Below are 16,069 nucleotides of genomic sequence, written 5' to 3'. Positions count from 1 at the left end.
GAAGAGTTTGGGTCCTCCCTTCAGGTCCACTGAGTTTGTATCTTGCTCTTGTCTCTCAGCACCTTGGTGATATGTTACTTGAAATTTGGGTAAGCCTCCTTTATCCATCTTCATTAAAATGCTGAACAGCATAAAGTCAAGGACAGAGATATGTGACACACCAATAGAGAGCTTCCCTCAGGCTCCCCCTTAGCACATTGCCACCTTATGCACACCTTGCTCTCAAATTGCTCAAAACACAAAAATGTTTCGGAACAAAAATGACCAAATTGAATCGTGTATGGAAGGAGCATTGGACCCAACACGTTAGGTTTCAATTCTCATCTCTGAGACTTACTAGATCTATGAACTTGCACGGGTCACTCCAATGCTCTATAGTGCAGTATACTCCCATCTGTGAAACCAGTATCGAAATGGTTTTGAATCTAGTTGCAGAGTGCTGAATGAGTGAATCTCTTGAGATGTATGAGTGCTTGAGGTTATAATTCCATGACTCCCTCCAGATAGGGTCCTCCTCATGAATGCTGTGGTCTTTTTCATCTGCATTAGTGTTGTTTACAATAGGTAGTCATTAGGGTAAAATCCCGTTAACCACCAATAAGATATAAATTATGACATGCACACATAAAGGGCCATTGTGCAGTAATTATGTGGTAGACAGAATCTTAAAGATGTGGAGAAATAAGTGAAAATAATGATTTTTGGGGGGAAAATAATGACTTTATATAAAAAATGACCCCTGAGCAATGTGGAAGGAAGTATATGAAAGTGTGAACAGTGGTTATTTTGGGGTGGTAGGATTATGCATCATTTTTCCATTCATTTTATTTTTTTTTAGTTTATTTATTTGTTTATTTATTTATTTTGAGAGAGAGCGTGTGCAAGCGGGGGAGGGGCAGAGAGAGAGGGAGAAAGAGAATCCCAAGCAGGCTCCGCGCTGTCAGCGACATGGGGTTCTATCTCAGGAACCACAAGATCATGACCTGAGCTGAAATCAAGACTAAACATGCCCGACCAACTGGAACCACCCAGGTACCATCCCATTTTTTCCATTCACTTTATTTATCTTTATGTTTTAACATTTTAATGTTACATATACCATTAAAAAACTGGAAAACATGGGATGCCTGGTTGGCTCAGTTGGTTCAGCATCTGACTTTGGCTCAGGTCATGATCTCATGGTTTGTGAGTTTGAGCCCCTTGTCCAGCTCTGTGCTGATAGCTTGGAGCCTGGAGCCTGCAGCCTGCTTCGGATTCTGTGTCTCTCCCTCTCTCTGCCCCTCCCCCACTCATATTCTGTCTGTCTGTCTGTCTCTCTCTCTCTCTCAAAAATAAATAAACATTAAAAAAAACCTGGAAGACATTTTGAGATGCCTAAAACATTAAAAGCTTTATAAATGTTTATGCCCTTTAACTGTATGAACTCTATTCTGAGGACTTAATCTAAGTAAATAATTCAAGTTACAGAATATGCTGCATCCAAAGATGTTAATGTGATGTTATTTAAAAAGTATAAAATTGGAAACAGTCTAAAAGTGCAGGAATGACTAGATAAAAACACATCATCTATTTAAAACCAAAGGCAGACTTAAAATTTTGTAGGTAAAGTCTGTCATAGCAAAATCTTACAAAGTAATGTTAAGTGAGAAAGTAGAATAGAATTGTATTCTGATTATAACTTTACCTTTAAAAAAAACCAAAAAATAAAGCACTAAAAATATCTGGATTACAGAAGAGTGATTGTTTTGGGTGGTGAGGCTCAGGATCATTATAAAATGTTATTTAACGTTTCTACACTTTGCAAATATAAGCATTTGTGTAAATAGGAAAAAAAAAATGTGGTTATTTAAAACTCAAAAGTACCTGCTCTCTGGGAAGGAGACTGGTGGGTTGAGCTTATCTCTTTCTGAGGAACCTACTTGTGGGGTTGTGGGGAGACAAGACCGATAAACTGTCCTTCTTCAAAGGCCCCAGAGCCCCACCCCACCCAGAGCAGGGGCTCTGGGGCCCCAGCCACTCACTGTCAGGTGCAGCATACTCCCTCCCAGTCTGATGCAGCCTGGGCCCTGAAGGTCTAGTCCACGATATCGTTTTCTCCCACGGGTGCTTGAAATCCCCAGAGAGATAGGGAGGGGGCCTTCGATCCACTCAGGCCTGCCCTGACCAGGAAAGTCCCCTTGTACACTCATTGTCACCTTATGCTACTCCTTCCCAGTGGGACACTTTTGATAACGATGATGATGCTGACGAATGACAATAGCTCACTGAATTCCTAGAAGGCGCCACTGATATCAGAGAGTATTTCAGTGAATCCCCACAATGATGCCTGTACACCCTTGAGAGATATGCATAGTTATCTTCATTTTATAGGTCAGAAAGCTGAGATTTAAAGGGATTAGGCCATTTCCTCAAGATTGCACAGCTAGTAAGTGCCAGATCTAATTGACTGTCCCTGGTCCATGCTCTTGACCACTGTCTTGATGCAGGTTGAATGTCCAGCTCATGCTCTCAGCTATACCGTCCCCCCCGCCCGCCAACCTCTTCCTTGCAGGTACCACTTCATCACTTAAACTGGCCGGGGCTGCCTTTTCTCACACCATTCTCCAGTCATCCTTCTCCCCCGAACTCCCTGAGATCTGAGGCAGCAATTTCAGGAGGTTTTGTGCACACACACACAGACACACACACGCACCCGGCACCTTCCCATTACATGCCATTTCTGAATGGCATGTACATATGATGAAACTGAAGCCACACAGATACAAGTCACAGGGGTCCAGGGCACCACCAGAATCTAAATTCCGAAGCATTCCACTTATTTGTCATGGTCTGTGACAATGGGGGTCTGCCCCACAACGGGGCAGGATGTGCCTGACTGTTCTCTGTGTCAGCCTCCAGCATCCAGGACAGGGCCTGGCACCTCAAGTGGACTCCACAGAAGTTGTTTGAATAAATGAATGAAGGAAGTAACTAATGAACGTTTTAATGGTATCACATGTAGCTTCAGTTTCGTCATCTGTCAATAGGTAGGGTTTCCCCTCTCCTTTGAGTTGAGAGCTGTTCTTGAAGGGCAGGGAACGGACTGTATTCCTTGTGTATGTCTAGCCCTCACTGCATTACCCGTAGACAGGATGTACTGTCAATAAAGGTCATTTGGGTGGAGCTGAATCCCCCCAGGCTCCTAGTAGGGGTCTGAGAATGGGTGAAGCAAGGCCTAATGCACGCCCTGCACACGTCTCAGAGAAGGACATTTTGCTGTGAAATTACTGAAATGGATCGTGCTATCTGCCTCCTCACTGCAGAGTCCGTGTGCAAAGTGCCTTCCTGAATCTGTAGAAGGGGTTCCCGCTTGAGAGTTAGTCCCAGGCCTCTGAGTTGGGCTTCAGGATTCTGAAACTGGCTCCAAGCCAGACTCAGCTTCCCCTGGAGGACTGATGCCTGGCCTTCCATTTCTGTTTGCTGAGCACCTGCGAAGGGTCAGGAATCAGAATGGGCTGCTGCTACTTTTCAGGCAAGAGCTCTTTTAATTGCCTTGTACGTTCATCTTTGGTTGAAGAAACCCAGGAGGGTAAAATGACCTGACAGGAGAGGTTTCCCACACAGACCCTGACAGGATTTCTCTGGGGGAAGGCCCTCCTGCCTGCCCGCTTGCCCAGGAGTCTACGGCTCAGAATATTCTATCAAATAACCTCCTTTTTGAGCTCTTTTTCCTCCCCCTCCCCCCCCACCCCCACTCATGTCCCCTCTCTCTCGCCCCATCTTCCTTATCCGCCACAGAACCTATGTACGGTCAACTGCCAAACAGCACTTTTAAATGGAAGACCGAATGAGCCTCATCCCCCTCCTCCCTTCTCTTGCCTGCCCTCTCTCCCCCACCTGCACACATGCGTGCACGTGCACACACATTTCCCCTTCAGCCACACTCACCGCCATGCCAACACGGCAGCCTCAAGAAGCTAGTAGAGTCATTATCTTATTTTGCTCCCACACTCAGGAAGTCCTGAAGGCTCCGGGCCACCCAGGGGGGAAAAGGGTCCGCTCGAAACCTTTGGAATGACTCAGTGGCTCAGTGGCCAGCCCAGGACCCAACCATCAGAGGTGTTACTTCCTTGCCTTCTGAAAGGGGCAGTTTTTAGCAGGCTTGCTCTGATTCAATGGAAAGGCTTTATTTCCATCAGGTTGGAAGGTTTCAGGTTTCAAGCAAGCACACAGCTGTTCAGTTCCGAAGGGCTACCCTGGCCCGAGACTGGAGGACGCACCTACTCTCCCAAAGCGACACGGTGGGTGCGGGGCTGTCCCAAGCTCTGTCATCTGAGGTACAGCTGAGAATTCCCTTCCCAACTTTAAAACTCCTTGAGATAAACTTCGAGAGGGACAGCTAGCAATAACGTCCTACTACAAGAGTATAGCATTTACCGTTAACCAAGTACCTTTACAGAGAAATATCTCACTCGGACCTCACCACAACCACAGCAGATGAGAAAGATTATGATTCCCATGTCACAGATGAGAAAACTGAGTTCCGGCAAAGCAGCACAGCTTGTGTAAGGCAGTGGTGCAGGTGGAGCTCACACCCAAGTCTTCTGGATTCCAGAGCCACTTTCCTTCATCTTACTGGTTTCCCTCTTTGCTCTGCCCCCATTAAAATGGCAGACCCCGGGGCGCCTGGGTGGCTCAGTTGGTTAAGCGTCTGACTCTTGGTTTCCGCTCAGGTCATGATCCCGCAGTTCGTGAGTTCGAGCCCCACGTTGGGCTCTGCAAGGACAGTGTGGAGCCTGCTTGGGATTCTCTCTCTTCCTCTTTCTCTGCACCTCCCCTGATCTACCCTATCTCAAAATCAATAAAAACTTAAAACAAAAAATGGCAGATCCCTCCGGTTTGGTCATTATCTTGCTGCTTAATTGTCAGTAACACTTTTGCAATGACAAGCAGAGGTTTACTGAGAACATGATCACGTTGTGACCGCCCACAGGACTGACCTCTGGGGGAGGGCCTCACTCCAGGGGCTGGAAGAGCCACGCATACATGCCAAACCACACCTGTCAGCCAGGGCCATTCTGCCAGAAATGAGCCAACCCAGGCATTAGTACCTTTGTGTTGCCCCCCGAGGTGAGATTTCCTCAATTCCTTAGGAAGCCATCTCTCTGCCACCATTTCCTTCCAGGGTGACAGCGGAATTCTGCCCCCACAGCTGTGTCTGCATCCTGTCCGTTTCCGTGTAGCTGAGTGGCCCGCCCAGCTGGAGCTCCGCGTGCCTGCCATCCTCCCGAGCGCTTTGCTGGAGGAGCCATTTCTAGGAGGAGAAGTCACATCGAGTGTGGGCCCTGGCCTGGATTATGCCCCTCCGGTCACAGGGGAAGCCAGGTGGACGGCAACTGTCTATAAAGGGTCACCTACCGCTCAGGCCGTGAGTGGAAACACGGAGGGGACGCCCCACCCATTCTGGTGATGTGGTGGGGCTCCCAGGATCCCTGTGGGTGGATGAGCCGAAGGTCTTCTGTGCACTAGGAATGGGAGTCACTTCGTTTCCCCCCTGCCTCGCATTCTCCGTCCACCAGAATCAGCGGAATTTCCTGTAGGCCGGCAGTGCTCCCTGACTTCGGGAGCGGTGGCAAGGGACTGGTTTTCTTGTGCTTTCCCGACATCTCTCCCTGACATTTTTGCTATTTCCCCACCTCCCATAGTGACCCTGTGCTTGCCCCTACTGTAATCACACAATAATAAGAACCACAACAAAAATCAACTCCTATCTACTGAGCATATCAGCCTTAGTAAATCTTCAAACCATGCAGAGTAGGTATGGTCACCGCCATCTTATAGTTGAAGATATGGAGATGTAGAGAAGTCAAGAAACTTGACCAAGGTCACCTAGCTGGTAAGTGGCTGTTCAGAACCATGTGGACTTGCTTCACAGTCTGGATCACTCTTGGCAATTTCTCCCCAACTCAATACACCAGTCCTGTGTTCCATCAATTAGGTCCACCAACCGATACGTGTCTACAGATTCCAACCGCCCCTACCCCCAACCCACCTATGGGCCTGGGCACCTGGAGGGACTCAAAAAGCAGGAAGCCATAGCCCCTGCCCCTGTGTTCCAGAGGGGCTGGCTAAGGAGACAAGGCAAAGACCAGAAATTCACATCCAACCTCTTTGCCACCTTTGCCAAGTCACTTCCTCTCTCGGGGCCTCACTTTTCTTCTCTGCAAAATGACCTGGTTGTACTAGGAGATCGCAAGTACAAAATCCTACTTATCTGTGATCAACTAAGCACAGCCCACCTAATGAGAAGGTGGGGATAGTGGGGCCCAGGGATTAGGACTGTCCCCAGGAAAATAGCTAGAGCAAAGCCAGAAAAGAAAACCATGAGATTTGATCCTTAGAAGAAAACTGCCTGGTTACTAAGAATAGGACTAACACCCAAGAATGAACCCAGTGGAGGCCCTGTATAGGGAGGAGGCTCACTGCTTCCGGGTGCTTCTGTAGCTGACAAAGACCAGAGAGCTTCATGCTGATGTGGGTTTCCCCTTAGTTCTTGGGCACTGACGGGAAAGTAAGCTGCTTGCTTCTAATCCTTTTGCTTCTACCTGTACTACAGGGTGTCCTGAGAGCAGTCAGCCTCTAGATCTGTCATTTAGAAGCCATTTTCCTTAGAAGGGAGGGGCCCAGTTGGCAGGCTGCCTTCCTTGCGAGGCATCTGGGTATAAACGTCCACGGCTCACGGTGTGTCCTAGAGAAGGAGGTGTTGGCATTGGTTATGGAGGAAGGGGATAAGTGGCTTGTTGACAGATTTTGTTGCAAAGTTTCTTTCTTAGTTGTGTTGCCTGTTTTTCCCATGCTGACATGGAAGGCACATTTTGAACCTGGGTGACAGTTTTTGCCCCTCCTGACCATATCTTGTAACAATGGGGTATGAGGCCACTTTAGATTTGTGGGCCAAAACGCCATTTATATGACACCGTGCACACATTTTCTCAATCTGTATGTGAATTATTATTGGTATATAATTAGAGCGAGGTGGGATACTCTTCATAATGCTCGCTTTACAGGTGGGGACACTGAAATTCAAGGAACCGATGTGCTTAAATCATCCAGTGTGATATCCACGGCAAGGTGGGCTCAAATGGTCTTTTCTATCTTCTCAGAGCCTGCGAACCCACACTCTCTCATATTTCTTTTCTCTTCTCATTCATCCCTTTGCCCCCTTTATACCCAGAGCTCTTCTATACATGGACTTCACTCACCCCTCCAACTAATGACATGGAAAGCCATTGCTTTCTATGCCCTCACTGGGCTCTCAGTTTAGGAGAGAGACGATCAGAGGGTAGGCTTACCTTGCTTTGTCTATTATAATCATATGAATCTATATTTGCGAGGTGCTTTTAATTTTTAGAAATTAAAAAAAAAAAAATCACAGGCGTAATTTCATCACTGAGGATATGGTAGGAAGGCCAAACAGGGTTTAAAAGGGAGGGCAGCTATTTCCCAAACACCTCCTCTGCCAGGTACTTCACGTACAGTAACTCATTTCTTTTCCGGGACAGCCCTGCCCGGGAGCTGTGGTTACTCTTCAGATTGGTTAAGCAACTTGCCCAAGGTCACCCGGTTCGTAAGTCAGACCCAGGATTTCAAAGCAGACCCATCTGTTCCCCAGCTACCCTTCTGTGGCCGTGGCAGATCTCCCCACTGCCAATCCAGCACCACCTCTGATTCCAGGACGTGGGGCTCAGATGTCATATGGCTCCACAGTTTGAAGTGTATCCTTGGTCCATCTCACTGTAAATGCCCTGAGAACAAGGCCACCCCAAAAGCTGTCCGTGTCCCAATCTCTGGGACTTTATATGGTAACAGGGAATTGCAAGAGTGATGGATAAAGGGCCCTGAGGTGGGGAGATCAGTCTGACTTATCCAGGTGGACCCTTGTAATCCCAAGGTCCTTCCAGGGGGAGGTGAGAAGGTAGACGAGGAAGGAGGAGAGGTGAGGGGGGAAGCAAGAGGGTGAAGTGAGGGGGAAGGGGCTAGGAGACAAAGGAACACGGGTCACCTGCAGAAGCTAGAAAAGGCAAGGAAACATTCACCCCGAAAGCCTCCAGAAGGACCCCTCCAGGTTGACACCTTGTCCAGTGAAACTGACTTCAGACTTCTGGCCTCCAGAACTCCAGTAAGACACGGTTTGTTCTTTTAAGCTTCCATTTTGTGGTCCTTTGTTAGAGCATCCAGAGGAAACTGATACTAGTACTACTTACCCAACTTACGAGAATACCTAAAGCCTTTAAAAAGTGTCCTTTTATATGTAAATGATCTACAGCAATTCATTGTATGCCAAAGCCAAGACTGGCTCTTGGATATTTGAATTAAAAATCATTAAAAAACATTTTTTTTTAATGTTTATTTTTGAGAGACAAAAAGAGACAGACAGAGCATGAGGGAGTGGGGTGGGGGTGGAGGGGTGGAGGGAGGGGTGGGGGCAGAGAGAGGGAGACACAGAATCTGAAGCAGGCTCCGGGCTCTGAGCTGTCAGCACAGAGCCCGATCCGGGGCTCGAACTCACAAACCGCGAGATCATGACCTGAACTGAAGTCAGATGCTTAACTGACTGAGCCACCCAGGCGCCCCTGAATTAAAAATCATTTTAAGTTAGTAGTAAAAGGCAAAACTGTACTGGCCTGGGCTCAACAAGGCCTAATTTAATATTGGCGGTATGGGACTTTTGTTTATGTATTTGAAGGAAAGTTTTAAAAGCTCTGTATCAGACTTCTAATTCACACTGACCTCCCCTCAATGTACCTAGGAAGGAAGTATACTAAGGACGCAAGAAACAAAGACTAATACTCTTAGCACGGAGGAAAGACTTAGCAAGTTAACTGCTCTTGCCTATGCGTTAACTTCCATTCTGGTGAAGAATTATTTGTTCAGTTATACATTTCCGTTTGAAACAGAGGTGTCTACATAGAAATATGTAGCTTTTTGGCACATAATGTAATTTATCAATTTCCTATGCATGATACGAGGCAAACATATTAACCATTAGCTTTGGAACCAGTGTGTAAATATAAAGAAAAGTCACAGTTTGCGTCTCCTTCTCCCAGAAGGAGCTAGCATGTGGATTTCAGCCTCATGTTTGTGGATGTGTTTGTGTTCTTGTGTAATTGTTATTCACAGAGATGTTGTTTGTCACACGTATCTTGTGCAGTTACCACTGACTGCACAAATGACTATTTGTAATAATGATGGTTTTCATTGTAACCCTTTGGCTGATGAACATGAACTTGAACGATGTGATTCAAACATCGAATTGGCGTAGGCTACGGTGAGAGTCATGGTTATCATTAGGTGTGACCCACCCGCTTTCCGAAGCAGCTAAGCGGATGTGCACGGGGGCTCACTTACAGTGAGTTAAACAGCAGAACACAGACAAACTCTAGATACTTAGAGCGGTGTCTGCCACTATTTTCCTGGTGACAGCTCCGGGTAGGCCCCACGGGGGGTGGGGGGGGCTGACAGAAGTGTCATCGGCTACACTCTCTGGAACTGCAACAGAAACATAAATACGAAACACAAAATATTAATCAATCATGAACTAGTTTGACCCGAATGATACTGACTTGGAATTGTAAGAGCAATTGGAGACGTCACCGAGAAGGAGGGGGAGATATGAGGCTCAAACTGGACCTTTAAAAGAGAGAAAGAAGTCTTAAGTCAATCAAAAGGATACACCCAGCAGATGCGGGGTGGACCCGGGGGGTTTATCTGAGACTTGCAGGTGCACCCTGCCAGAAGCAGCTTGCACGCTATTGAAGTGAATTTGGGGTCCCAGTAACTATCTTCTCTCCCTCTGTGTTATCCTCAGGGTAGGACATATACAAACACTGCCAGATACTTTTATTTTGAAACAGCCTAGCTGCTGTTGCTTGGAGATGGACATTAACAAACCTTAATGTCCAGACATGACGCTGAGTGGTCATCCTATAGCTTCTGTATCCTAAGGCACAGGACCACCCCTACAGCACCTTCATTAACGGCACAGGCTGCTACCCACAGGGGTCCATTTTAGGATTCTGTCTATATGTTTTGTTGGGGGTTGGTGTTCATTCAGAATGAGCGTGCTCATAGACTATATCAACATATTTCAGTTCAGAACCTGTTGTCTGACCTATTCTAGTGAAGACCCTGCCAAGTGGCTTTTGTCACCCCCTCTGGAATGACATCACTGGGATCAAGTCTTCTTTCGTTGTAGCCTCCTTCAACTCATGCCCAGTCCTAGAACCTGAATCAGTCTGCAAAGCCAAATGGATGCCAGTGGGAGGGTTGGGGGGGGGGCGGGATTTTAAAGGAAAATTTAGGAAGCTAGGGAGTAAGGAGGAATGATTCTTTCCTACTACCCACATTTTCAACGTTGCTCTCTTTCCATATTTCCTTGCCTTGAAATCACTGCTGGAGTCTCTTCTTGTCCAAAGACAGGTAAGTGACCCAGGGGCATCTTTAGAACGGCCAGAACTGTAAATAACATCTTAATGGCAATAGACCATTGCTACTTTTTTTTCCCCCTTCCATTCCACTTGGCTGGGGCGGGGTGGGGAGCCCAAAAGACTACTTTACTCTGAGGCCAACGGACAGGTGTGTGAATGTCCTCCTGGGCAGCGTGGGCCTGCTGGAGGACAGCCATGGGCCACTGAGCCACTTCGAGTCGACTGCCCTGAAGATGGTCCAGACCTGCTGCTGTCTGTGACATAGGGGCCAGGGGCTGCCTGCTAGCCCAGCGGGAGCCTCCCCAGGGTGCCATCGGCTGATTCCTCACCTATGCATCTGGAAGCAGTGAGTCCGGCAATGACAACTAAATCCTAACAGGCATGTGTGGGAAGACCGTGAACCAACCACTCTTCCTCTGGGTATTTGGCCAAACGTGCACTTGGGGTGCCCCTTCCAGGAGCAAGGAACCCTTCTTACCCTTTAGTGACATCTGCCTCTTGCAGAAGAGGCACTCCGCCAGGTAGGGGACATGCCTTGGGCCATACAGGTAGGCAGAGGGTGAAAGACACTCTTGGTCAGTGACTTCTAGCCCACACCTTTGCCCTTTGGGTCACACCACCCTCCCTTCTGCCTGTTTCCTGGGTTGTTATCAGATCCAACTGCTTTATCTGAAAAATACTTCTCTCTCATTTTCCCATTTTTTTCTTCTTTCCCCACCTCTATTTGTTTTTATTCCTATTTTGTGTTGGTTTAGACACACTTGTCGGGGAGGTAGATCAGGGAGGCCCCCAAATATTTGGACTGGGTGGGCTGCTATCACATATGGACACATGTGCCTGCGAGGCTTACTCCTCCCTAACAGCTGGCATCTGGAGCGGGGAGATGGCTGCGGCCTCAGAATCTGGAGACACACAGCTGCCATGTGGCCCAGCTAAGGGCTGGCTTCCTGCCCCTACAGATGGCCAGGGTGATGCTTCAGGGGTGCTGAGCCTCCCCACCCTCACCCCAAACACACAGGGCCCTGCAGTCCATTTCTTCTGAGAGGAGAGGCTTAAAGACCATTATTATGTGACAGTCATAGCCTTGACCTTAAGTCACAGGTCAGGAATAGACCCAAAAGGGAGCATCTCTGGGAATGACTGAACACCTGCTCTGGTATGAAGCCAGAGAGACTTCCTGCCCACCTACTGTGCCTCAGTTTCCCTATATGAACCATCTACTTAAAAGCAACATCGTGCTCTCAGAATAAAATTTTTGGAGAAACCTGAAAAATATAAAGAAAAAATTATCCACAATTCTCCCATTAACATTGCTGTTCTCATAGATCTTCTACGTAACTGAACCATGTTGCAGGTACAATTACTTATCCTGTTTTTAAATGGTAACCTTTCTTTATTGTAAATGTAATACATATTCGTTATGTAGCATTCAGAAATTTCAAACACAATCTATTATTATTATTATTATTAGATGCCATGAAGAAATGTAAATGCTACCAATATAATAAAAAAGGTTATCTGTTTATTTAAAAAAAGAAATTTCAAACCCAAGAAAAGAGAAATGACTTTTTGTTACTCCACTGAGAAATAACATTTATGTTGATGTATATTTTTCCAGTCTTTTAAACAAGCCTAATATACCTGAAGGGAAAAAAAGCATAGTGGATTCATAGTTTACATGCCGTTTTGTAGCTTTTCTTTTTCACTTTAGTTTTTTCCTTTTTTAAAAAAAAAAAGTTTATTTATTTTGAGAGAGGGAGAGAGAGAGCGCGCGCGAGTGAGCACAGGGGACAGGCAGAGAGAGAAGGAGAGAGAGAATCCCAAGCAGGCTCCATTCTGTTAGTGCAGAGCCTGACGCGGGGCTCAATTTCACGAGCTGTGAGATCATGACTGAGCCGAAAACAAGAGTCAGAAGCCTAACTGACTGAGCCACCCAGGTGCCCCTCCTTTTTTGCTTTACACGGCATGAATAATTTTTATGTCATTAAATGTTCTTTTTCATGTATGATGATAGACTATAACAAATATGCTTTATTTTTTTTTAACGAGCTTTCTCTTTGTTAGCCCTTTGTTTGGTTCTAATTTCTCCTCATCATGAACAGGGCCAATTGTGGCTGAATCTTTGCCCTCCCCTGTTCTGCAATAACATCTCCGAATTCCCTGAACCATCCTAGATTATGGCAGGACGGCACCTGACGAAACGTACGAAAATACCTTGAGAAATAAATACGACGCGTTATTGCTTTTGTCAGTTAATTCAGGATGTAGGCGGTGTTGGTGGAGACGATGCATGTACTAAGCGAAGGATAATAATAAAAGCAAACACATGGTACTTTCTATGCACCAGGTGCTGTTCTAAGAGCTTCACGTTAGCTTTAGTATATTTCATCCTTACAACTCTACCAAGTATGCACATACAATGAACTGGCTTCGCCTTCAGATGAGGAAATTGAGGCACAGAAAGGTTAAGTATTTTGTCAAAGGTCACAGAGCAAGGAAATGGTGGAGCTGGGATTCTAAGCCAGACTTGCTCCCAAATCCATACATGTAAACCTCTTGTAAGAAGCCAGTCCTCCTGACAGCGGGTGATTGGGAAAAGAGGAGGAGTGGCAGGGTGGACAGAAACATGTAAGATTTTGGTGCACTCATGATGTCCCATGTGCTAGTAAATAGGGGCTTCACAGGGGCTTATGGGAAGGGGCTCATCAGCCTTTAGGCTCTGCCTCAAAGGTCAGAGCACTTTGATGATAGCACAGAAGTGATTATTTCAAACAAAAGTTATCTTCTAGACATATGCACTGCATAGTTAGGAACAAAATGACATGATGTGTTTTGTTGGTTTGGGGTGTTTTGTTTATCATCCTGGTTGAGGAGGGGGCGTAAGGAACAGACCAGACAGGGGATAAGTGATACAAAATCAGCCAAGAGTTGACTTTGTTAAAGCTAAGCGGTAGATACACGGGAACTGTCTCTACTCTTGCATTGGCTTGAAAGTTGTCATAGGAAAACATTTTTTTTTTTTAAATCTCAAATTAATGGAAACCATCTTGACAACAAATTTCATAAAAAAAATAAAAATAAAAATAAATCTCAAATCATTGGACTGTTCACAAATGACCTTTGCGGGATATTCCAACCCAGAGTGTAAAGATTCAGAGTCGAACATAAAGATAAACTCACCTCTTGACTGCAGCTTTCTGAAAAGCTTCCCCAGTGTTGATCAGTCCATGGAAACATCCCCTAAGGGCCCAGCTCCTCCTTGTGGACCAGGGGAGTGACCATTACGGGTTTATTCATTCATTCAGGAGGTGTTATTTTTCATCTCGAGCCCAGAGATGAGCCGTGAGGGGTATAGCTGAGTTTCAGAGATGTGATATACAAATAAAAAAGTTGACACAAGGTAACAGTTCAGCAAACGCCCCAAACCTTACAGGAAGCTCAGTGGGTCAGAGAGGCGGCCATGTGTGGTATGCCTCCGCCCAGGGCTTAGAGTTTGCAGGTGGGGAGGAAGGGTGCACGGACTGGGGAGCCCAAGAGGGCGTCTCTTTGTCCCCAGTCACTCTCTTCACGTCCAAGGGGCCTGGGGCTCATGGCCGAGCCTGGGGCTCATGGCCGAGCCTGGGGCAGAGGGCGCATGTGGGATGCTGTCAGCTTTTCTACTCCCCTCTATTTTATAACCACTGGCCCTGGGCTCCACTTTGCAAAGGGAGACGTACTTTCCAGCTGGCTGAACCAAAGAGACAGAAAGCACCTGTACATCAACACCTCCGAATAACATAGGGTGAGCCCAGGGCCTCATAGGGTGCCTCATCGGGTGGCAAAAGTGAAGACAAACCAGGCTGCTTTGTATTTCCTTGGTGACTTAATTGGCCAGGAAGAATAGTAGTGTAAGACGATATATGCAACCTACTCCCGAATGGATTTGACATGATAAGAGGCAGGTTAATAGGAAACAAAGACCCAAAAAGGTGAGGGAGGCTGGTCCCACCGACAATGAGCGAGTGGAAGAAACTTCTGTGTGCTCAGAAAGATCCTAGTGCACCTCAGATCACGTGATCCTCCTCTACCAATAGAAGCTCGGTGAGCTTCCACCCTCCCCCACCCTCCTCGTCCTCCACCGCCGCCTCCCTCGCTTGAAAGCTAGTGTTTATTTAGTTCCTGACTTACTCACTATGGTTTATGCCAGGATTTAGGGTAACAGAGAAAACCGAGAGCCGTAGCTCTGTAATTAGACCGCTCCTGGATTTCAGGCAGGGCCCATCTGTGAATATGCCTGATTTTTCCGATCTGGAGGCAACAACAGAGGGCCAATCTGCGCAGCTAGATAGGCCCCCAGTTCCTTGATCTGCCCCCCGCCCCCCCAGATGTGGCATACCCCAGGGTCACAGCTCAATGGTGGAGTCACCGCACCCTCCTGCCCATGCCTGCCAGCCCTCCTGGGGCGCTGATGGCCTTGTCTTCTTGGGGACGGAAAGGCCAGTGGGAGGAGGGGCATCCCTGGAGTTAGGTGCTCCTTGGGTTAGAGAGAAGCTGCTGGGAAGCCTGACTGAAGCCCTCCTGGATCCGGAGGGGACTAGACACAGGGTAACTGGGGTCCTGAGTATTAATTTCCACTTTGCATGGTCAGGCCCAGTGCACGCACTGCCACGGACAAGATGGAAAGGTAAGCCCGCCCTGCTCCCAACCAATCTTGAGCAGCAGGGAGCAAGACTGAAAAGTGCAAAACCTCAGTCATGCAGTGCTCGTCTGACAGCACACAGGTCTGTGCCTGGAACAGGGACTCATCCAGGGGCTTCTTCATGGGCCAGCAGGCACCCATCTTCCCTGGGCACAGAACCCACAATTCCACCACCTGGACTCTTCCGTTTTTCCATGGCAATGCCTTTCCTTTCTCTTGGCTCTCCCAAATTTCACCAAAGTCTGTTAGGGGGTCAGTTTTGCCTGTGAGATTTGCTCACTTGCTTATGTGCAAAGGGCCTAAGCTATTTTCATGATGACAAGGCCAAATAGCTCCAGCCTGAGTCTGTGATCTCAGGCCTGAATGTAACTTAGGTGCATTCATTAAAAAAAAAAAAAAAGAAAAGAAAAGAAAAGAAAAAAGAAAAAGGTCAAGTCAAGAATGAGCTGCTCCCAATTTGCTGCACAGGCCAGATGGAATCTGGAGAATTATGTTAACTCCTGTGTTTTACCTGTAAAAGAAATGCTGGCTATTTTACAACATTTCCAGAGGAGAGACCAAGATGTTGAGAGATCTAGAACCATGTCCTAAAAGGACTAGTTTGAGGAATCAGGAATGACAAGGCTGTGAAAGATAAACTGAAGGAGAGGCACCTTCAAAGCAGCGAGGCCTCTGTTGGCTTGAAAAGGCAGAACCGAGGTGAAGGAAGAGGGAATACCGGGAGACAGGCTTTGAGTTTATAACAGCAAGAGCCTTCAAAGAATTAGGCTTTTTAAACATGGAAAGAGCTCAATGAGGCAGTGAGTCAGGACCTGGTCAGGCAGTAGCCAAGCAGAGGCTGAACAGCCACTCCTCCTAGAAGTGCTGCAGGGGGATTCCTGCATTGGGCAGATTAACTCAAAGATTCTGTTCTTCTGTAACTGTC

The 16,069-nt window shown here is 47.0% G+C and overlaps 2 long non-coding RNA genes across 3 annotated transcripts in view; one reads left to right on the top strand and one right to left on the bottom strand.

Moving 5' to 3' along the window:
- LOC123587370 overlaps positions 1 to 8,371 on the top strand; it is a 30,346-nt gene extending 21,975 nt beyond the window's left edge. Inside the window, exon 4 of the long non-coding RNA XR_006707271.1 lies at positions 5,165 to 8,371. This is a non-coding gene — a long non-coding RNA (uncharacterized LOC123587370). The remainder of the gene's footprint in view (positions 1 to 5,164) is intronic.
- A 1,995-nt stretch (positions 8,372 to 10,366) lies between these two features.
- Positions 10,367 to 14,810, bottom strand: LOC123582743. Of its 2 annotated transcripts, none has more exons than XR_006704531.1 (3): positions 14,634 to 14,810; positions 13,647 to 13,821; positions 10,367 to 10,494 (listed from the first exon to the last, which is right to left on the bottom strand). It is a non-coding gene; the product is annotated as an uncharacterized LOC123582743 (long non-coding RNA). The 2 variants fall into 2 exon arrangements; XR_006704532.1 differs by having other exon boundaries at positions 14,638 to 14,810.
- Positions 14,811 to 16,069: the final 1,259 nt, after the last annotated feature.

The sequence above is a fragment of the Leopardus geoffroyi genome, chromosome B1 (genome assembly GCF_018350155.1).
Source record: "Leopardus geoffroyi isolate Oge1 chromosome B1, O.geoffroyi_Oge1_pat1.0, whole genome shotgun sequence".
Classification (NCBI taxonomy): domain Eukaryota; kingdom Metazoa; phylum Chordata; class Mammalia; order Carnivora; family Felidae; genus Leopardus; species Leopardus geoffroyi.
Note: the sequence above shows the minus strand (reverse complement) of the source record. Positions and strands in the feature narration are given on the sequence as shown.